The sequence below is a fragment of the Eurosta solidaginis genome, chromosome 2 (assembly GCF_040869045.1).
Source record: "Eurosta solidaginis isolate ZX-2024a chromosome 2, ASM4086904v1, whole genome shotgun sequence".
Classification (NCBI taxonomy): Eukaryota; Metazoa; Arthropoda; class Insecta; order Diptera; family Tephritidae; genus Eurosta; species Eurosta solidaginis.
In genome coordinates, this window is record NC_090320.1 from 140064861 (window position 1) to 140089153 (window position 24293).

General features: G+C 38.2%; 1 protein-coding gene and 1 pseudogene across 1 annotated transcript in view; one reads left to right on the forward strand and one right to left on the reverse strand.

The window, feature by feature from the left end:
* Apoltp (Apolipoprotein lipid transfer particle) overlaps nt 1-24293 on the forward strand; it is a 2338027-nt gene that overhangs the window by 1194710 nt on the left and 1119024 nt on the right. The gene's annotated exons all lie outside the window — the stretch shown is intronic.
* On the reverse strand, nt 379-2068 carry LOC137239842 (trafficking protein particle complex subunit 10-like; annotated as a pseudogene).

Sequence of the window (24293 nt, forward strand, 5' to 3'; positions counted from 1 at the left end):
GCTACAGCTCATACTTGGTGTGTGACCAGTTAAGACTTGACTCGATACTCCAGAAGATTCCGGATTGTTGCACATTTGCCAGAGTGTCCGTGTAAAATCGCGATTACCAAATAAGTTTTCCAAGGCACTTGATGAATTAACAGTCATCAAACCATTGCCGAAACGCAGCATAGTTTTTGCAAATTTACTCATGTTAATAATTAATAAAATGCAAGTTGAAAGAAATTTCTCCGTGGAATGAAGCTGCAGTAATTTTATAGCCTCACACGTTTCTTAAATTGATTTCTTACCCGCTTTCAATTTCACTTTCACTACTATTGTAAGTGTTCAGCTTGTTGGCGGCGGTGAGTACCTGCTTGGACTAATGCTACTTTCCCGTTAAATTTTTTTTCGATAACAATTCGCTAATTCCAGTAGAGTTTGTGAGCTTAGTGCATTCCAATTTTTCAGCTTTTATTTCGCGTAATAAATCAGTGAAGAAACCAACAGCTTTATGTGGTTCATTAAGCGCACAATAAAAATTACCCAAATCCAAACCCACGAGACGTGCTGAACGATGACGTGAGACATGTTTGTATGTGCTTATTGCTAATTCTGCCAGTTCTAAATAAAGCTTTTGAAATGCCTGATTGGAGCCTAATGCTTCTTTCAATTTTTCTGTAGCAGTTTTTTTCGGACGACGATTGGGTGAACGATCGCGTTTTTGCTCCGAAATTTGTGGTGTTGGTGTTGGATTTAAGAACTGCGACTGCTCAAGCGGTGTATCACCAATGCCAGCAGAGAGTTATACCACAATATGTAGTTGTTCGGAAGTGGGCGTAAAACCGGGGAGTAACCACACAGCTTACCTAATTCATACAATTTATCTTTGGCTAAATTCCAGATTGGCGCACAGTGTTGAAAGCAAACTAACTCGTTTGGTTCCATAGCCATTTCACAGGTTTGTAGTACTTCTAAGGCGCAAACAAACTCCCAGCAAGATAGTGCACCTTCCTGTGTATCCAATTTGACATACTCAATTTCCCGCAATGTAGAAAAGAGAAAGTTCAGCAGGCGTTTAGCAATTTCTGGTATTTCATTGTTTTGTTGCAACAAATGTGCTTGTCGTGCGAATAAGTAATTTCGAAATTCTAATATCGAGACGGGGCCGGCTTTTATTTTGTGTCGTAGTTCAAATTTAGCGCGCCGATTTTGAATAAATGCCGTGAAAGGAGGTCAACTGTAGCTTGAAATGTTCCAACCATTTTTTTGCTTTTCACCGAAGCCACAGTGGGTAATGAGTTGTGAAAACATAGCGTCCAGCTCATCATATTGTATTAGTGCCTCAGTGTGCAATTCAAGTTTTTCGAATATCAATGCTAAATCCTCTTGCATAAAAAAGTACTGGCAAAAGTCCCAACCGTCGTGATTGCGCTTTTCACGTTTACTTCGTATAAGCTCCTCATATTTCGCAATATCACGATTGTAGCTAGCAAGCATGAGAAATCTGATTCGCTGCACTAAACAACGAAAATATTCAGCTGATTTTTGTTCAAATTTCGCAGGATTCAAAACAGATATGCAACGATCATCGTTTTTTTGTTGCAAAATCTTGACGAATTTTATCCAGCACAGTAGTACGTGGTAGTAAGTTTTTTGCCTTACGTACATCGAATGTCTCTACCATTAAAATCATCCAATCCGATATACCATATGCCGTCAATTGCTTGAGCCAATTTTTTATTTCTTCATGAGCGGTTGCTTTGTATGAATCCAAATCGTTGCATTCCGTAACAAAGATATGTAAAATTGGGTGTTCCAATATGCTCCATTCACCTTCTTTATACCTTTCTAGGGCGCTTACATAAAATTTCTGAGTTTGTGCCTCTAAACGCACATGCTTAGATGGTCGATGGTATGTGCGACGCCACTCGTATGTATCCAATGGTATAGCATTTCGAATTTGTGCTTCCAAAGAACGAAACAAGGGTCCAGCTCCTGCATATGTTATTATCGGCTTAATATTCATATTTTTGTACAATGTCCTGCTATATAGGATTTTTGAATTCGCAAAATGTAAAAAAAAGAAATAGAAATGTCTAGTGGTGATCCCAAATAAATGTTGGAAATTTTCCGTTTTTCCAGAACAACCGTAAGCGAGTGGCTCACGTTTTAATAAAAACGTCGTACGCCATGTTCCTGAAATGAATGAAAGAATTTTCATTCAGGAAATGCATAATTGTCAAATGCCAACCGACGGCATTGCCAGCTCTTAGAATAATAATCATTTCAATGGGTGTGTTCAATGAGCACTGAGGGCTAGCTCACATGTGGCGCGTTTCACGCTTTACGTTATGGTACTGCGAAATGCCATCGCACACATATCCACGCGTCTCAAAGCAAAGAAATTCAAAAAAAAGGGCAAAATCAATACGCTTAGCGCTCTCTAAATTTAAAAAAAAAAAAAAAACATTTTCCCGCAAGCCATGAACCGCTTACATTTCGAGAGCTATTTTATTCCCACTATGCACATGAGTAATTGTTCCCTTTTTTTCTTGGGGTTTCCGCATCCCAAGCAAAACAACAATAAATGGTGTATGATAGAGTATTGGTCATGATCCCAGGTTCACCCTCTTTACAGATCATGAGCCACGTTTCGAAAAGCCATAAACCTACGTACCACGTTGACTGCCAATTGTGTAAGAGGCAGCACTCAATTAGGGTTTGTCCGAAGTTCCGCGCTATGACTCCCGAGGAAAAGTTACGAGCGGTCCTGCTTCATAAATACTGTCCGAACTGTCTGTCTCCCTTCCATCGCGTAGGAAATTGCACCAGCAAGTACAGGTGCAAAAGGTGACAAGAGAAACACCACACGACGCTCCACTTAGATGAGTTAAGGGAGGGCGACCACCAGGGTGAGGAAGATAATTTGGACGACACGCTGTCGATTCATTTAACAGAGCAAACGAAATCATGGGCGCAGCAGGTGGAGGAAGAGGAAGAATTGCAGGAGGAACGACCGAAAGCCGCATCAGCTTCGATTAATCGAAGCCCAGCGCAGAGCATGTTTCGGCCGTTTTTGCGCCATGAGAAGCAACGAGAAAGGAAGATGGAGAGCCCACAGGTGAACGACTGGCGTCAAGACAAGCAAAACCTCAGCGTCCCTAATCGAGGTCGAGTGAATAGCCAAAGAGATGAAATTAACAGGAGATGCGCGAAGACCCGACAACAAAAAAGGGCAGCGCCATACGTTAAGGACGTGCGCCATAAAATCGGTAACCGATAGAATCGCACGGGCAGCTCCACTTAGTAAGAGCAATTATCGACCCTTGCGCGCCCACCACCATCGCCGACAGTGAGCTGGTCAGAGATCTATGTCTCGAGCAGCAGGGACCCAAACGGTGTACTATAATACTCCGAGGGAAGTACGGCGCAGCAAAGCGCATTCATACACAAGCCGTCGTCATTGCACGGCATCAAAGGGTGAGCCCGCCATACAGTATAGATCCCCAAATTGCGGTGCCCTTCCAGTTTATGCGTCTGGCAGACCCCCGATTTTATCACCCATCACCTATTCGGCTTACACTCGGCGCTGACATCTATGCCGAACTGATGGTAAGTGATACGGCGACTACCACAATAGGCGGAATTTTAGCCCAACCGACGGTCTTCGGCTTGGTCGTATCCGGGGTCTGCCAACAATAGGTCCATATACACATACATCCACACACATCTAAACGTAACTAAGTGCCATCGAATTTAAACCACGTACATTTCTTCTAACCTTTTTTCTTCTCTTTTCTCCGTAGCGAACATCCACAAATCCATAGTACAGCGAGGTGCAGTATCCGCAGTCCGCAACTGCTCATCCCCTCGCCGCTTTACCTGGGCGAAGGAGGGCTGGGTTGATCCCTTGGGTCCATTGATCTCAATTTTTTTTATACTTCAATCTATGGTCTATTTCCTTATCATTGCTCGCTGCAAGGGGCCGGCATGTTTATGTCCGAGACCTAAATATTTCGGCCCACCCTCGTAAATCAATCCGCATACCTGTTTCTGCCTGTAGACCAATAGTTTCGCTTTAATATATATGCACTAACACAAACACGAATTTGTGTTTGCCGCTATGAGCTTTTAGCACCGGAGCCTTGTTAAGGGGAAACTTAACGAAGGCTCTTGTGCTGAGGGTTCAGCGCCTTTTTGCAATTGCTTTGGTTTTTCTTGGTTCACGACCGTCAACGGGAGCAATTCTAGCCATCCAGCGTCAAGGTAAGAGAACATTTATTCGAAACACAATTTTATTGTTAAATGCTTATAATTTAAATCATTTAAATCACTATTTGAATATCTTAATTCGAAACACAATTTAATTGTTACCTCATTATTCTTGAATTCAATAAAATCCTTACTCGAATATATTTATTAACATCTTTCATATTTTTTTTTAACTTTTCTTTTCACTGGGTTCAATTTTCCATTGGCGATTACGTGGGAGATTCGAATCTTTCAGGTAATCATGAGTTATATACTAATAAAGAATTTGGTATGATTTTATGAAATTATCCAGATACGTTATTATTATATGGGTTGAGGATTATTATTTTTCATACATAGGTAATTTCAGCTACAACATGTCTGGCTAAAGGCCGTTTCTTTGTTGGTGTAGGTGTTGCCCTTGCGGCAACTGATGGTAAGTTGGGGTAGTTGAGGGAAAAGATGGAAGATACGTAGATACCTAAAGACGGACATTAGTCAGGTTCAAGGGGACTCTACTCGGGAAGCGGAGCCATAGTAGAGTCCAAAGGCTGTTCACATCTCGTGAACAGGAGGGGTGCGAAGGCTCCACCTGACTCGGACAGGCTTTCTCCCGCTTTCCTATATTTATTTTCCTTTAGTTTATTTAGATACTTTCCCTCAGGCATGAACTCAATTTTGCTATGTAACTGTTGGGGAAGGAGAAGTGGCAAGAACCGCGCCTCAAAGCCGACGAGCCTCAGCCGGGCTACTACCATGCCACTCCGCCACTCCTCCTCTCCCGCACCAGGCAGTTACGTAACAAATGGGAAACTTTTCTCAACACACTTGTGGAAGAAAAGATTTTGGCAGAAAAATCTTATAAATGTATTAATAAAAATACAAACATAGAAAGAGTAACTGTTATAAAGCATCTCACGACAATATTACAGTCGTATAGTAGTATATAGCAAATTGACTGCCAGTCATCAACTAGAAGCACAACACATTTTTTCCGTCGTTAGAGATAAATTGGTGTCCTCATTGGGTAGATAAAACATTGAGGCGTTAGTACCAACGTCATTTGAAGGGGAGATAGAAATAAATTTTGCTATCTTATTACCAGAAACCCAACCCAATTTAGGAGAAATTCTGGATAAAAAAATCACAAACTGAAAACAACAAAATGCCACAAACAATAGTCGAATTTTTAAAGATTGCTTCATCAGTCCTGCCAGAATTCGATGGTAAAGCCGAGAACTTGAATAGCTTCTTGGATGCTCTGGATATCCTAGAACAAATTAAGGATACCCATGAAGCTGTAGCGCTTTCGATGATAAAAACCAAGCTGAAAGGAACAGCCATAAACCTGTTAAGCACTGAAAGCTCAATTGAAGCGATAAAACCAAAAATTAAAAACAGCAATTAAAGGTGAATCAGTTGAAGTTTTGACAGCAAAACTCCTGAATATTCAACAGCGCAGTAAAATTGCAAACCAATATACTGCGGAAATAGAAAAACTCACGAAATCGTTGGAAGAAGCATACATATTAAATGGATTACACCAGAGTTAGCAACCAAGTATGCTACACAATCAGCTGTAAAAGCTATGTACAAAAATTGCTCCAACGACAGGGTAAAAACTATCATGCAAGCTGGAACGTTCACAACAATGAACGAAGCTATATCAAAATTTACTAACAGTTGCACAGAAGTAGCAGGAAATACAAATTCGCTTTTACATATTCGCCAACAAAATCACTTCCGAGGTAACTTCCGCAGAAGTTACCAGAACAATAATTATAAAGGTAATCAGAGGCGCACGTTCAATAATTATAACAATAATAACAACAGACCAAATAACCAAAGATCTGGTTGAAATTTCGGATCGCGAGTATCTAAACGCAATAACACCAGAAATGTCCGAAATATTGCACAACAGGAAAACCAACAACCACCTCAATAAATAAAAAATTATATATTTTCAATTTACACCTTAATAGCAACATATCTTCCAGAACAACTCTGAATGATTCCATATCAACCCGATACAGGAGTGGATATTTCAATAATAAAAAAGGGTAAAATTGACAGTCATAATGTCACGATAAAAAATTCTCAAAAAACAGTTATAAAAGGAATTGTTCAGGGTATAACAAGCATTATTGGCACGGTTAAAGCAGACTTAAAAGACGATTATCTATTAATTAGACACAAATTTCACGTAGTAGAAGACAATTTACCAATCCCATGCGATGGAATATTAGGATTAGATTTCATTAAAAAAAATAATTGCATCTTAGATTATCAAACAGAAGGGGACACTGTAATACTAAGACCACATGACTACCCAGAAAACATAACAATTCAGAAGACTAACAAACCAACAATCAATAGTATTTCAATTCCCGCAAGATCAGAAGTAGTTCGACAAATTCAAATTAAAAATAAGTAAGGAAGGTTAAGTTCGGGTGTAACCGAACATTACATACTCAGTTGAGAGCTACGGTGACAACATAAGGGAAAATAACCATGTAGGAAAATGAACCGGGGGTAATCCTGGAATGTGTTTGTATGACATGTGTATCAAATGAAAGGTATTAAAGAGTATTTTATGAGAGAGTAGGCCATAGTTCTATAGGTGGACGCCATTTAGGGATATCGCCATAAAGATGGATCAGGGTTGACTCTAGAATTTGTTTGTGCGATATGGGTATCAAATGAAAGGTGTTAATGAGTATTTTAAAAGGACGTGATCCTTAGTTCTATAGGTGGACGCCTTTTCGAGATATAACTATAAAGGTGGACCAGCGGTGACTCTAGAATGCGTTTGTACAATATGGGTATCAAACGAAAGGCGTTAATGAGTATTTCAAAAGGGCGTGGGGTTTAGTTCTATAGGTGAACGCCTTTTCGAGATATCGCCATTAAGGTGGACCAGGGGTGACTCTAGAATGTGTTTGTACGATATGGGTATCAAATTAAAGGTATTAATGACGGCTTTAAAAGGCAGTGGTGGTAGTTGTATAGGTGGTTGCCTTTTAGAGATATCGGCATAAAGGTGGACCAGGCGTTACTCTAGAATGCGTTTGTACAATATGGTTATCAAACGAAAGGCGTTAATGAGTATTTTAAGAGGGCGTGTTTGTACATTATGGGTATCAAACGAAAGGTGTTAATGAGTATTTTAAAAGGGCGTGCGGCTTAGTTCTATAGGTGGACACCTTTTCGAGATATCGTCATAAAGGTGGACCAGGGGTGACTCTAGAATATGTTTGTACGATATGGGTACAAATTAAAGGTATTAATGAGGGTTTTAAAAAGGAGTGGTGGTAGTTGTATAGGTGGTCGCCTTTTCGGGATATCGGCATAAAGGTGACTGTAGAATGCGTCTGTACAATATGGGTATCAAACGAAAGGTGTTAATGAGTATTTTAAAAGGGAGTGGGCCATAGTTCTATAGTTGGACGCATTTTCGGGATATCGCCATAAAGGTGGCCCATAGGTGACTCTAGAATGTGTTTTACGATATGGGTATCAAATTAAAGGTATTAATGAGGGTTTTAAAAGGGAGTGGTGGTAGTTGTATAGGTGGTCGCCTTTTCGAGATATCGGCATAAAGGTGGACCAGGGGTGACTCTAGAATGCGTTTGTACGTTATGGGTATCAAACGAAAGGTGTTAATGGGTATTTTAAAAGGGCGTGGGGCTTAGTTCTACAGGTAGACGCCTTTTCGAGATATCGCCATAAAGGTGGACCAGGGGTGACCCTAGAATTTGTTTGTACGATATGGGTATCAAATTAAAGGTATTAATGAGGCTTTTAAAATGTAGTGGTGGTAGTTTTATATGTGAAGGCGCTTTCCAGATATCGACCAAAATGTGGACCAGGGTGACCCAGAACATCATCTGTTGGATACCGCTAATTTATTTATATATATAATACCACGAACAGTATTCCTGCGAAGATTTCAAGGGTTTTTTATTTCCCCCTGCAGTAATTTTTCATTTCATTCTACTTAATGTGGTAGGAGTCACAACCATTTTACAAAGTTTTTTTCTAAAGTTATATTTTGCGTCAATAAACCAATCCGTTTTTGGTAATTTTCGATATCGAAAAAGTGGGCGTGGTCATAGTCGGATTTCCGCCATTTTTTATACCAATACAAAGTGAGTTTAGATAAGTACGTGAACTGAGTTTAGTAAAGATATATCGATTTTTGCTCAAGTTATCGTGTTAAGGGCCGAGCGGAAGGACAGACGGTCGACTGTGTATAAAAACTGGGCGTGGCTTCTACTGATTTTGCCATTTTTCACAGAAATAAGTTATTGTCCCAGAGTCTAAGCCCCTACCAAATTTCACAAGGATTGGTAAATTTTTGTTCGACTTATGGCATTAAAAGTATCCTAGACAAATTAAATGATAAAGGACGGAGCCACGCCCATTTTGAAATTTTCTTTTATTTTTGCATTTTGTTGCACCATATCATTACTGGAGTTGAATGTTGACATAATTTACTTATATACTGTAAAGATATTAAATTTTTAAAATTTGACTTTAAAAAAAAATTTTTTTTAAAGTGGGCGTGGTCGTTCTCCGATTTTGCTAATTTTTATTAAGCATACATATAGTAATAGGAGTAACGTTCCTGCCAAATTTCATTATGATATCTTCAACTCAATTTACAGCTTGCAAAATTTTAAATTACCTTCTTTTAAAAGTGGGCGGTGCTACGCCCATTGTCCAAAATCTTACTAATTTTCTATTCTGCGTCACAAGGTCAACTCACCTACCAAGTTTCATCGCTTTATCCGTCTTTGGTAATGAATTATCGCACTTTTTCGGTTTTTCTAAATTTTCGATATCGAAAAAGTGGGCGTGGTTATAGTCCGATGTTGTTGATTTTAAATAGCAATCTGAGATGAGTGCTCAGGAACCTACACACCAAATTTACTCAAGTTATCGTGTTAAAGGACAGACGGACGGAGGGACGGACGGACGGACGGACATGGCTCAATCAAATTTTTTTCGATCCTGGTGATTTTGATATATGGAAGTCTATATCTATCTCGATTCATTTATACCTGTACAACCAACCGTTATCCAATCAAAGTTAATATACTCTGTGAGCTCTGCTCAACTGAGTATAATAACAATTCAGATTTACTAATTCCACAACAAGAATTGTCTGAAGGCATTTTTATTGCAAACACCTTAGCAGATTCACTCCAAACATTTGTCAGAATTATAGATACAACAGATAAAAATGCAATAAATACTCCATGATTTCAATATACAAACAGAAAATTTGAATGATTATACAATAGTTAAAAATAATAAACTCGAAAATGAGGCCAACAGTAAAGAAAAATTAGAAAGATTAAATACAAATTTTCCAGACTTTGCAAATAAATTACTTAATGCATTATGTGCAGAATTCATTAACATTTTTTCATTGGAAACAGAACCAATTACCGCTAATAATTTTTACAAGCAAAAACTTCATATGAAGGACAATAATCTGATCTACGTAAAAAATTATAAAATACCAGAAGCTCATAAGAGTGAAATTAATAAACAAGTGAATAAATTAATTAAAGATGACATAATAGAAGCTTCAATTTCAGAATTTAATAGTCAAATTTTATTAGTACCAAAGAAAACACTCCCAATGAAGGATTGTAGATTACAGACAGGTAAATAAAAAACTAAACGCAGATAAATTCCCGTTGCCAAGAATTGATGACATACTAGATCAATTAGGAAGAGCTAAAAATGTTTCATGCTTAGATTTAATTTCGGGAGATCACCAAATTGAACTCAGCTCAGAGTCAAGGGATATCACATCTTTTACAGCAGATAACGGTACTTTTCGGTTTAAAATATTACCGTATGGCCTTAAAGTAATCTCGAACTCATTCCAAAGAATGATTTATGCTCAAGTTAATGGGGTGAACTTTGTTGACCTTAAAAATGTAGATCATCGGCACTTGCCAAATTATCGGGGAAAAGTATCGTGGTAAAGTATCGATACTTTACTCAGTACTTGGAAAAAAGCATCTAGTATTTTTTGGAAAAGTATCAATACTATTCACTCGGTACTCGTATCTTTCTATCACTAATCACAACAGAGGTTTGGTAACACCAGCGATAAAAAAAAGGTATGAGTACCATTAGCACTAGTGGTGGCAACAATTCCCAAACTGGTGGGATTCAACCAAAAGCAAAACGCCCCTTTTGATTTCAAAACACAATCAAGATCACTAAATATATGGTCACCAAGAAATGGCAACAACACTTATGAAAGGGACTTATGATGATACTTTAATTGAAGCAACAACACCATGGCCACACATATGCGTAACGACACTGCTAATTGGTAAAAAAAAAACTGCTAATTGGTAAACACGCAACATCGTGGACCCAGCAAAATTTAAAGGCGGCTACTTTAATCCTAACAACAACAACATCAGCGGAAAGAGTGCAAATATTCACAATACAATAGTCGCTCACAAATTAGATCCTCCAGTAATTAGAATGTCCAGAAATTAGAATCAATTCTTTCAATACATTTGCAGGATTACAACCTTCACAAGCATTTTTATACATGGACGATTTAGTCGTATTAGGATGCTCCGAAAAACATATTATTAAAAATTCACGAGATGTTTTCGCAACTTGTAAAAAATATAATTTAAAATTACATCCAGATAAATGTATATTTTTCAACCAAAAAGTAACTTACCTTGGTCATAAATGCACAAGCAAAGGAATTATGCCGGACCCCAGTAAATTCGAAACTGTTCAAAACAATCCGACAACTAAAAGTGCGTATGAAGCAAAAAGATTCGTCGCATTTTGCAATTATTACAGAAGATTCATACCAAATTTTGCAGAATATTCTAGAATAATAACAAGACTTTGCAAGAAAATGAAGTTTTCGACTGGACAGAGGACTGTGAAAAATCGTTTGACTATTTGAAAGCTGCATTAATAAACCCTAATATTCTACAATATCCAGATTTCAGTAAGCAATTTTGAGTCAAGAATACGAAGGAAAGCAATTACCAATTGCCTAAGCATCAAGATCATTTACTAAAGGAGAAATTAATAAAGCAACAATTGAAAAAGAATTAGCGGCCATTCATTGGGCCACAACATATTTTAGACCATACTTTTACGGTAGAAAATGTTTGGTCAAAACAGACCACAGACTCTTAACATTCCTATTTTCGATGAAATCCGTCATAAAAATTAACTAGAATCAGATTAGATTTGGAAGAATATGATTTCGACGTGGAGTATATCGCAGGAAAAGAAAATTATGTAGCAGACGCATTATCACGCATATATATCAAACACCTAAAAGAAATATCGGTAGAAGCGTGTAAAATCTTAAAAGCAACAACCTGATCGAACACTAACCGTAGTAAAATTGAAAATAATACAAGTCACAAAGAGAACCCAATAATATTTGAAACGCTTAATAAATGTGAAGTAAGAAGGCTAGTACAGCTCGTTTTCGATCCACCGAAATTATATTTCAAAAAAGGAAAGAAAATTTGTAGCGAAATTAATATAAAAAACCTAATTGTTGAGGCCAAGATTGACTTAGGACATTCTTTACCAGGCTTATGAAAGAAGCCGGCAATTTAGGAATTGGAAAAATACAGTTGTCCTTAGGTCACAAATTGTTTAAAAATAAGGGTAGACACATTTAAAGAAATTGGTGCCAAAGTTCTCAAAAATTTAATTATAGCATTAATTCCAGAAGTTATGCACGTGACAAACAACGAAGAAATTAAAGAACTTGTTCACAAATTTCATGACGATCCTGTTTTTGGTGGCCACCCAGGAATAAATCGCATGACAAATAAAATAAAACAAAAATACTGGAAAGGAATGAAAAACGATATCAGAAAATATATCAAAAAATGCGTTCATTGTAATAAAAATAAAATAAATAAAAATTTGAAAGAGCGTATGATTATAACCGAAACGCCCACATAGTACAAATAGATACGATTGGCCCTTTTCCCAGGTCGGAAAATGGAAATGAATATGCAGTCATTATAATGTAACGAATATTAGCAGCACTAAGGGATACTATCATCTCTAAGCCGATGCCAAGCAGTGACTTGCTTGCACATCAATAATTCAATCATTATGTCTACACATATGTACATACACGCAGCGGAGAAGCAACGCACAGCCACATGAATAAATCTGAGATACTCCCGAAGGTATGCACTGGTTGTGCAAGTGTCGCTCACACATACAAACACATGCAGATATCTTATCTGAGATGCTCCCAAAAGTATGCAATTATAATTGTGTTCACACATACAAGCGCATATGAGAAGTTAAAAACGTAGTAATTTTATAGCTGATGGCCAACTAGTAGATTCTGGAAATGGAATCGCCTAGAAGATGAGAACGAGAAATCACAGAGTACAAAAGCACCAACAGTAGAGGGGCTAAAAGCAGTTTCATTTAAGCAAGCTATTGGTTGTGAAGTAGCAGTGTTATTTTTGAAAGTACTTTAATAAAGCCCATTTTGCATTATTGAATAGTGGTGTTATTTATTCAACAGTTTAGTGATTCGAACGTTAGTAGCAGATTGCAAATAAGGGGAATTGCAGTAAATTCGTTACAATAGTGTGCGACCTGACAAAGTATTTAGTTTCAATACCAATACCCAGCAAACATGCAAAAACAACAGCCAAAGCGATATTTGAAAATTTTATCCTAGTTTATTGTTGTATAAAGACAATTATAACAGATATGGGAAGCGAATATAAAAATAGCTTATTTCAGGAATTATGCAAGCTTCTAAAAATACACCATAAAACTGCAACACCTTACCACCATCAAACTTTAGGCACAGTTGAACGTAGTCATAGAAAATTCAATGAATATGTACGTTCCTACATATCCATTGACAAACACGATTGGGATGAATACCTTAAATATTTTTCGTGTTGTTATAACACAACACCATCTACAGTTCATAATTATTGTCCATATGGATTAGTCTTCGTAAAAAACCCCAGACTTACGAATTTTTACACGAAAATACAGTAAGCCCATTATGAGGCTTACGACAAAGAAATTAAATATAGGTTACAAATAGTGCAAGATAGAGCTTATAAATTAGTAAAAGAGGCTACGGAAAAACAAAAAATTAGTTATGATAGAAAAATACAATATAAAGAAATAAATTTAGGAGATTTAGTATTAGTCAGAGATGAAGCAGGTTATAAGTTAGATAGTAAGTATAAGGGGCCCTATAAGGTAGAAAATATCGACAAGAAAAATAACTTCACACTAATTCCCTATAATGTAGAAAATAGAAACGCAGAAAACATAAATTATCCTCTAAGCAATAAAAATAAGAAAATGATAGTACACTAATTAGGCTTAAACTTGTAGAATAAGAACACTTCAATTTTGTAAACACAAAGAAAATTTTTATTGCATGCAAAAGAAAAATACAATAATAAAAACAAACAAAAATCCTGAATTACATAAATTATCTAATAACCCAATTGAGAATCTAGTAAACAAAACAAGATTTTGTAAAATAAGTAATTACCCAACACCAAAAAAACAAAAAAAAAAACAAGTAAGGAAGGCTAAGTTCGGGTGTAACCGAACATTACATACTCAGTTGAGAGCTGTGGAGACAAAGTAAGGGAAAATCACCATGTTGTAAAAAGACCCTAGGGTAACCCTGGAATGTGTTTGTATGACATGTGTGTCAAATGGAAGGTATTAAAGAGTATTTTAAGAGGAAGTGGGCCATAGTTCTATAGATGGACGCAATTTAGGGATATCGCCATAAAGTTGGACCAGGCCTGACTCTAGAATTTGTTTGTACGATATGGGTATCAAATGAAATGTGTTAATGATAATCTTAAAAGGGAGTGGGCCTAAGTTCTATAGGTGGACGCCTTTTCGAGATATCGCCATAAAGGTGGACCAGGGGTGACTCTAGAATTTATTTTGTACGATATGGGTATCAAATGAAAGGTATTAATGATTATTTTAAAAGGGCGTGGGCCTAAGTTCTATAGGTGGAAGCCTTTTCGAAATATCGCCATAAAGGTTGACCAGGGGCGATTCTAGAATTTGTTTGTACGATATGGATATCAAATGAAAGGTGTTAATGATAATCTTAAAAGGGAGTGGGCCTAAGTTCTATAGGTGGACGCCTTTTCGAGATATCGCCATAAAGGTGGACCAGGGGTGACTCTAGAATTTGTTTGTACGATATGGATATCAAATGAAAGGTGTTAATGAGTATTTTAAAAGCGAGTGGGCCTTAGTTCTATAGGTGGACGCCTTTTCGGAATATCGTTATAAAAGTGGACCAGGGGTGACTGTAGAATGCGTTTTTACAATATGGGTATCAAATGAAAGGTGTTAATGAGTATTTTAAAAGGGCGTGGGCCTTAGTTCTATAGGTGGAAGCCTTTTCGAAATATCGCCATAAAGGTGGACCAGGGGTATCAAATGAAAGGTGTTAATGAGTATTTTAAGAGGAAGTGGGCCATAGTTCTATAGATGGACGCAATTTAGGGATATCGCCATAAAGGTGGACCAGGCCTGACTCTAGAATTTGTTTGTACGATATGGGTATCAAATGAAAGGTGTTAATGAGTATTTTAAAAGCGAGTGGGCCTTAGTTCTATAGGTGGACGCCTTTTCGGAATATCGTTATAAAAGTGGACCAGGGGTGACTCTAGAATGCGTTTTTACAATATGGGTATCAAATGAAAGGTGTTAATGAGTATTTTAAAAGGGCGTGGGCCTTAGTTCTATAGGTGGAAGCCTTTTCGAAATATCGCCATAAAGGTTGACCAGGGGCGATTCTAGAATTTGTTTGTACGATATGGGAATCATATGAAAGGAGTTAATGAGTATTTTAAAAGGGCGTGGGCCTAAGTTCTATAGATGGACGCCGTTTCGAGATATCGCCATAAAGATGGACCAGGGGTGACCCTAGAATTTGTTTGTACGATATGAGTATCAAATGAAAGGTGTTAATGAGTATTTTAAAAGGGCGTGGGCCTTAGTTCTATAGGTGGATGCCTTTTCGAGATATCGCCATAAACGTGGACCAGGGGTGACTCTAGAATTTGTTTGTACGATGTGGGTATCAAATGGAAGGTGTTAATGAGTATTTTAAAAGCGAGTGGGCCTTAGTTCTATAGGTGGACGCCTTTTCGGAATATCGTTATAAAAGTGGACCAGGGTTGACTCTAGAATGCGTTTGTACAATATGGGTATCAAACGAAAGATGTTAATAAGTGTTTTAAAAGGGAGTGGGCCTTAGTTCTATAGGTGGACGCCTTTTCGGAATATCGTTATAAAAGTGGACCAGGGGTGACTCTAGAATGCGTTTTTACAATATGGGTATCAAATGAAAGGTGTTAATGAGTATTTTAAAAGGGCGTGGGCCTTAGTTCTATAGGTGGACCTTTTCGAAATATCGCCATAAAGGTGGACCAGGGGCGATTCTAGAATTTGTTTGTACGATATGGGGATCAAATGAAAGGTGCTAATGAGTATTTTAAAAAGGAGTGGGCCTTAGTTCTATGTGTGGACGCCTTTTCGAGATATCGCCATAAACGTGGACCAGGGGTGACTCTAGAATTTGTTTGTACTATATGGGTATCAAATGAAAGGTGTTAATGAGTATTTTGAAAGGGAGTGGGCCTTAGTTCTATAGGTGGATGCCTTTTCGAGATATCGCCATAAACGTGGACCAGGTGTGACTCTAGAATTTGTTTGTACGATATGGGTATCAAATGAAAGGTGTTAATGAGTATTTTAAAAAGGAGTGGGCCTTAGTTCTATATGTGGACGCCTTTTCGAGATATCGCCATAAACGTGGACTAGGGGTGACTCTAGAATGTGTTTGTACGATATGGGTATCAAATTAAAGGTATTAATGAGGGTTTTAAAAGAGAATGGCCCTTAGTTGTATATGTGAAGGCGTTTTCGAGATATCGACCAAAATGTGGACCAGGGTGATCCAGAACATCATCTGTCGGGTACCGCTAATTTATTTATATATGTAATACCACGAACAGTATTCCTTCCAAGATTCCAAGGGCTTTTGATTTCGCCCTGCAAAACTTTTTCATTTTCTTCTACTTAATATGGTAGGTGTCACACCCATTTTACCAAGTTTTTTTCTAAAGTTATATTTTGCGTCAATAGACCAATACAATTACCATGTTTCATCCCTTTTTTCGTATTTGGTATATAATTATGGCATTTTTTTCATTTTTCGTAATTTTCGATATCGAAAAAGTGGGCGTGGTCATAGTCGGATTTCGGCCATTTTTTACACCAATACAAAGTGAGTTCAGATAAGTACGTGAACTGAGTATAGTAAGGATATATCGATTTTTGCTCAAGTTATCGTGTTAACGGCCGAGCGGAAGGACAGACGGTCGACTGTGTATAAAAACTGGGCGTGGCTTCAACCGATTTCGCCCTTTTTCACAGAAAACAGTAATCGTCCTAGAATCTAAGCCTCTACCAAATTTCACAAGGATTGGTAAATGTTTGTTCGACTTATGGCATTAAAAGTATCCTAGAAAATTAAATGAAAAAATTGTTGTTTTTCTTTTGAATTTTGTTTGTTGGATCGGGTATTACTTGATATGTATTAGCATCGTTGAGCATTTCATTAGCAACGTTTAAAAGTTCATTTTTGTTCATAAAAACTGCTTTGTTTCCTTTGTCTGACCTAGTACAAATTATTTCGGGATTATTTTTGAAAAAATTTATGCAGCTTTTTTGCTTTTGTATTAGAAATTTTTCCAGACTAGATGCTTTTGACGTTGTTTTTGAATACGATATTGTTTGTGCTACTGTCTGTCTGATTTCATTTCTGTCTTGTGGTTCTATGCAGTTCTGTATGATATACTCTACTTCATATATCATACAGAACTGCATAGAACCACAAGACAGAAATGAAATCAGACAGACAGTAGCACAAACAATATCGTATTCAAAAACAACGTCAAAAGCATCTAGTCTGGAAAAATTTCTAATACAAAAGCAAAAAAGCTGCATAAATTTTTTCAAAAATAATCCCGAAATAATTTGTACTAGGTCAGACAAAGGAAACAAAGCAGTTTTTATGAACAAAAATGAACTTTTAAACGTTGCTAATGAAATGCTCAACGATGCTAATACATATCAAGTAATACCCGATCCAACAAACAAAATTCAAAAGAAAAACAACAATTTTGTAAATACGCTGTTCGTGAAAGGAAAGATAGACGTACTAACCAAAAGAAAACTTATAACATACAATGCAACACCGCCTAGAATGTATTTTTTACCAAAGCATCACAAAAATACAACCCCAATGCCACTCAGGCCAATCTCCGCTGACTGCGATGGACCAACTACGGCATTATCAAAATATGCAGCAACAATTCTGGAAAATATACCAAAGTCTCAGTACCACCTACGCAACTCATATGATTTTAAAACCTTCATCACAGCACAAACACACCAACGAGGCCAAATACAGGTGTCGTTTGATGTAAAAAGCTTGTTCACCAATGCGTCGGTAGACTCCATTCTAAAAGCACTTATCGAACGTTGGAATGACATACAAACATGTACCCATATGTCACAAAGCGAGTTTATAGAAATGATATCCATCTGTACAAAGAACGCCTACTTCCAATTCGACGGGAAATTTTATTCCCAAAAGCATGGTTGTCCAATGGGCTCACCCATAAGCTGTATATTGGTAGAAATTCTAATGGATAACGTGTTGCAGCGAGCCATTAAAAAAGTAAATGAACAACTAGGCTTTAACATAACCATTATAAAAAAATACGTAGACGACTTATACTTGGTAATACCGGAAGGCATTTTCCCGTCGGTATTTGGAATTTTTAACGATACAGAGAAGGGAATCGAGTTCACATATGAACAGGAACATGATAACATACTACCGTTCCTGGATATGACCATTTATAGGAATACTGAAGACGGAAGTTTTAACACGGACTGGTATCGAAAACCAGTATCTTCGGGTCGCATATTAAATTATATGTCTATCCACCCACTGTCACAAAAAATTAGCACCGCCAAAGGGTTAATAAACAGAATATATAGCATAAGCGATCCAAAATATCATTGCAAAAACAAAAAGATAATTGTAGATATTCTAAAAGGTAATGATTACCCAAAGAAATTGATATACAGGCCACTCAACAAGTATCAAGCACAAAACAACAACACCAATACGTCAAATAGCCAAATCAGTACCAACAACCAACAACAACAAACAGACATAAAAACTTTTTCAATATCATATTACCAAAACATAACCCAGAAGATAACTAAAAAACTCAAAGCGTACACAAACAACATACGGTTTGCCTTCAAGAACAGAAACAAGGTAGGGAAGCTATACAAAACAATAAAAGACAACATTCCAACAAAAAAACAAAAGAACATTGTATACAAAATTGACTGCGTTGACTGCCAACGTAAGAAAAGCTATATAGGCACCACATCACAACAACTATACAAACGATTGGGACAACACAGCAAAGATGTTGAAAACAAACGAACAGAAAAAAGCGCTCTTGCTCACCATGCCATTACTTTTGGGCACAAATTTGATTTTGATAATGCCAAAGTAATAGCAAGAGAAACAAACTGGCAAAAGAGAATGCTTCTGGAAGAAATACACATAAAAGCAGACAAACAATGTGTAAACAAAAGAAGTATAGAAGCAAGAAATATTAGCGACATCTATGCGTGTATACTAAAATGAAACTGCAATAACCCATCAAGCATGAATTCGCCGGTGATCAACAAACGTCAAATATGTATACATATGTACTTACATACAAATTAGAGTTTGAAGTATAAATTGTGGTTTGTGTATTGAAAATAGTAATTTTTAAATTGTAAAATAATTTCCGTTCCCTTTAATTGAGTATTAAAGTGACTATGTTTTATTTCGAAACACATATATATAAAGAAAACCTGACGAAGAAGAACGCAGAGATTTTTAAGTAAGAATTGTTTTGTCAATCGAATGTCCATATATATATATGTAAATTTAATTCTATAGAACTGCGAAACTAAATTGAGTTATTTTAATTTCTTTAAATTTGTAACTAGGCCCTGAAGAAGACCACAATAAACGGTCGAAACGTCGGCAATAAAATAATAAAGGCGTTTTTCTGATTATTTTGACTGGAAACCCGATTAAAGAAAATGATATGTATGTACGTATGTTTAGTATATAGAAACTTTAGTACGTAAAAATTTGTTTAGAATATTTTAGTATAAATAAGCCGAAATGCTATGAATAATCAGAACTTACTCTTGGTGCCGCATGAATGACACTTCCTAAATTATTAGCATTCTTATTTTAAATTCTACAATAGGCGCAGATGCAAATGCGCACCACTATGCGTGGGGAGGAGCAGATACGAACGAGAGAGGCGAATCTCTATTTCGTTACATCCTGCAAACCAATTTGCAGATAGCCAACAGGGGAAATGTACCTACATACATTGGTCCAATATCCAGCAATGTTCTGGATATTACATTGAGCTCCGAACGTGATATATCAAGGTATGATTGGATGGTTCTTGATAGACCATGTGTATATCAGCTTCAGAATCCCCCTAAAGAGGGTAGGGAAGGGAGGAACCTTTAGAAACCCTAGGTCAACGAACTGGACTAAATTCCAGAAACAGGTAGAAACAAAACTGTGGCAATGCAAAGAGGTGGCCAATGTGGAGGAACTTGAGGAGCTTATGACTGCGTATAACAAAGCTTGCCCTCTAAGAAGATTCAGAGGAAAAGCAAAGCCGCCATGGAGGAGCAAAGAGCTGAGTCTTCTAAGAAGACAGGTAAAAGAAATGTTTAAGCTCGCAAAGACAGCGGAAAGCGAAGCGAGTCGGGACGAGTGCAGGGATCTACTGAGGATCTACAAGCGTGAAATTTCCAGGGCGAAGAGAATCTCATGGAAAAGTTTCTGTATGGACATAGAGTGCTCCAGCTAAACAGCACGGTTGAAAAAAGTCCTAGCAAGGGGAAACATAGTCCAGGGACTAATAAAGAAAGAGAACGGGGAATGGTCACGTAATAGTGAGGAATCCATTTAGATGCTTCTCGACACACTTTTCCCATCGGGAGACGGTTTAGAAGAGCCAGCAGACATCACCCAGACTCGATCACGGAGCGGATAGTGCCGGGCTTGGTGACCGATACCAAAATCGAATGGGCAGTGAAAACGTTATCTAAGTTTAAATCGCCGTGCCCAGACGTTATATTCCCGGCCATGCTGCAAGTTTCAAGTATGGCGGTCATGGAATAGCTTAAAATAATATTCGATGGGTGCATAAGGCTGAATCTTGTACCGCACTCTTGGATAACTGCTCGTGTAGCTTTCCTACCAAAGGCGGGGAAGATCGGTCAGGTGTATCCCGAAGACTATAGGCACATTAGCTTAACATCATTTCTGCTCAAAACCTTTGAGAGGCTGATAGATGTGTACATAAAGTCCAAAGTTGATGAAAAGCTGCTCTCCACAACACAGCATTTGTACACCAAAGGCAAGCCGGTAGACGCCGCATTGCATAGGGTGGTAATAAGCATAGAGAAATCCCTGGAATATAAGAAGTATGCTCTAGGAGTCTTCTTGGACATTGCCGGGACTTTCAATAATGTTTCTAAATGGGCGATTATGGATGGTCTTAATTACATTAAAGTACATCCCGCCTTAATCAGATGGATCGGCTGCATGTTAAATTGCAGGAAGATTACATCACAATGGGGATTGTACAAGGCCACGAAATCAGTGAAGAGGGGCACGCCCCAGGGAGGGGTGCTATCACCTCTGCTGTGGACGCTGGTCATCAACCAACAGCTCAGGCGAGTCGATGAGGGACCCGTAAAACTTACGGCTTACGCAGATGACGTTGCAATTGTCATAAGTGCAAAGTGCCTTCAAACGATTAGTTCTTTGATGGATCCGGCGCTTCGGTATATTCATACCTGGGCGTCTAATGTCGGGTTGAAAGTCAATGCGGAAAAGACGGATATGGTCGCGTTTACAGAGAGGTACAAGGTTCTAAATTGGACCCGGCCTAAGTTAGGAGGGGTGACCTTACAGGAGAAACCTTGCACAAAATATCTAGGAATCATCCTAGACAGTAAGCTGTCATGGAAGCTCAACGTGAAGGAGAGGGTGAAAAAGGCTTCAACGGCACTCTATGCATATAAAAGAATATTAGGGTGTACGTGGGGCTTATCACCCTCTCTTTCTCATTGTGTTTTTACATCGATTGTAAGCCCTATTCTATACTATGTAGTTCTTGCTTGGTGGAAGGCCACATAAAAAACAACATACCTCAAAAAATTAGAAGGGTATGCAGACAGTCAATGCTTAGCATTACGGGAGCCCTGAAAACAACCTCGATGGCTGCACTGTATGCCATTCTGCACATTCCACCTGTAGACCTGGTAGCAAAGAATATAGCATTAACAACTACCATCAGGCTCGGTGCCTCGGGCAGCTTGAGCGCCGACCATATGGCCATAGTAGTATAGCGTCATCAATCACAAGACGAACAGACTACCTGATTCCCTATCTGCGCTGCGAGATCTTAAGGCAACAATAGAGGTGGACGGTTGGCGCAAGGGTGCGCAAATGGCGGACGAGGCGATACATGTGTAGACAGATGGTTCCAAAGTAGTGGAAGGAGTAGGGTCTGCGGTATACTGTGCTGATCCGGAAATAAGCAGATCCTACAGGCTGCCGGATTACTGTAGCGTTTTCCAAGCGGAAATATTAGCCGTAACCAAAGCAGTAGAAACCCTGGATGAGAATAGTTCAAGCTGCAACCGTGTTAACTTTTATATTGACAGTCAAGCAGCAATTTAAGCAAAAATCTCGCACAGCACAGCATCTAAATGCGTGTTAGAGTGCATGCAGTCTCTGGAGAGTATCGGGACAGGGAGAAGCATACATCTATATTGGTTCCCAGGGCATATGGGAATAGATGGAAATGAAAAGGCGGACGAACTAGCTTAAAAGCCCTTGAAGCTGGCTCCGCAGACGTCTCAATTAGACTGGGCGAGATTAAGCGAAGGCAAGAGGTGCACATGATCGACCAAGCGGGAAAGGCGTGGGTTCAAGCGCGGGGCTGTAAAGTGTCGAAAATTATGTGTAGGTCTTACAACCTTAGACTAACAAAGTAGCTTCTATCATTAAAAAGAGAAGACTGTAGGCTCATGACGGGTATTCTGACTGGACACTGCCTCCTGGCGTTACATGCTTTCAAATTAAGATTGGTCAGTGATAGCAGATGTAGGAAGTGCGGGTTGAAGGGGGAAACGATCGAGCACGTTCTGTGCTCGTGCCCTGCACCTGCCAGGCTAAGACTCCAGCTATTAGGAGTGATACAGCTGTCAGATGTAGAAGCAGCAAGTGGCTTAAGTCCTAAGAAGCTTCTAGTATTTGCCAAGAGGACGGAGTTATTTTATATCATAGGTCCTGGTTTTTGAAAGGGGTTTTCAGTTTGGTGGTTAAAACACACTTCTGGTAACACTACGGACTCAATCAGTCTATGTGAGGTCCTAATGGACCGGCCAGTTCAACCTAACCTATTCTAACCAGTGGTGAATTACCTTCCTGCGATTTCATTCGTTACTTTTCTATAACTTACAAGTTCTCTTTTTAAAATGGTAAGTCAAGCATTTATACTACAAGTTTTGTTCGAAACAATCAAGTGTGGCAACTACATGCGAGAGAAGAAATTGAGAATGAGCTGAGCTGCAACTGCTTTTTCAATAGAAGAAAAATTTTCTAAGTGGTGTCGCCCCTCGGCAGTGTTCGGCAAGCACTCCGAATGTATTCCTTTCTGCCATGAAATGCTCTCAGTAAAAACTCATATGCCTTGCAGATGCCATTCGGAGTCGGCATAAAACAAGTAGGTCCCTTCCCGCCAATTTGTAAGAAAAATTAAAAAGGGGTACGACGCAAATTGGAAGAGAAGTTCGGCCTAAAATCTCTTCGGAGGTTATCGCGCCTTACATTTATTTATTTATATGGCAACATATGTACGTACTTTCATACAAAGCTGTCGCAACACATTTTTTTGTTCATTTGACTACTAAAACGGTCAATTACGAATCACGATTTGTGCACAGTTGATCCAACATCTTGTTGTGATGGATAAAAATTTACAAAAATTTTGGTTGAATTGACCCGTTTTTCGGTTGATTTTACCAGTATTTTTCCTTCAGTGTAAACACGCCCTTACTATTGTAACATCAATCAAATTCGTTTCGCTAAAGAACAACTTTGCGTCAGCTGATGTTCCATATTGTAGGCATTCCTATTGGGGATAATGCAACCTTGTGCAAAAATTGGCTCAGGCGTTATTCAGTGCGATTTTCAGATATACGGACACAATTTTGAGAGAAATTATAATAAATTATAAATTCATATTTTATACCAAAATTAAAAAAAAGTTTAATTATCTAAAGTCGTTGTCTTTGTTTTTGGATGCTATTGTGGATGGCGGTAAGGTTTTTGTGAAATTCCTAGACAACGCTGTGCCGGCACAACGCCTACCCAAAGACGAGGAAAAACCAGGCATGCTTAACGAACGAAACGATATCATTTCGTTACGATAATTAACGTTAATAAACGAAACAAAGTCATTTCGATATAATAAACGAAACAAAGTCATTTCGAAGTCAACGATATGATTTTGTTTCGTTTATTAACGTTGATCATCGTAACGAAATGATATCGGTTCGTTGGTTAAGCATGCCTGGGAAAAACTATACGGCGATGCACGTCCCTTGTTTTAGCGGCCAAAGGTTGCTTTGTTATTTCTTTGTGTGCTAATTGTGGCTTACAGTGTGCTTCGGGTGGATTCCTATCGTGCGGTATCTGCTCTTTTATTTATCATAATAAATGCACTAAGTTGAGCTCTAGCTACATTAAACTCATTACTTCATCTAAGAATGTGTTCTTTAGATGTGACAATTGTGATGGAATTTCT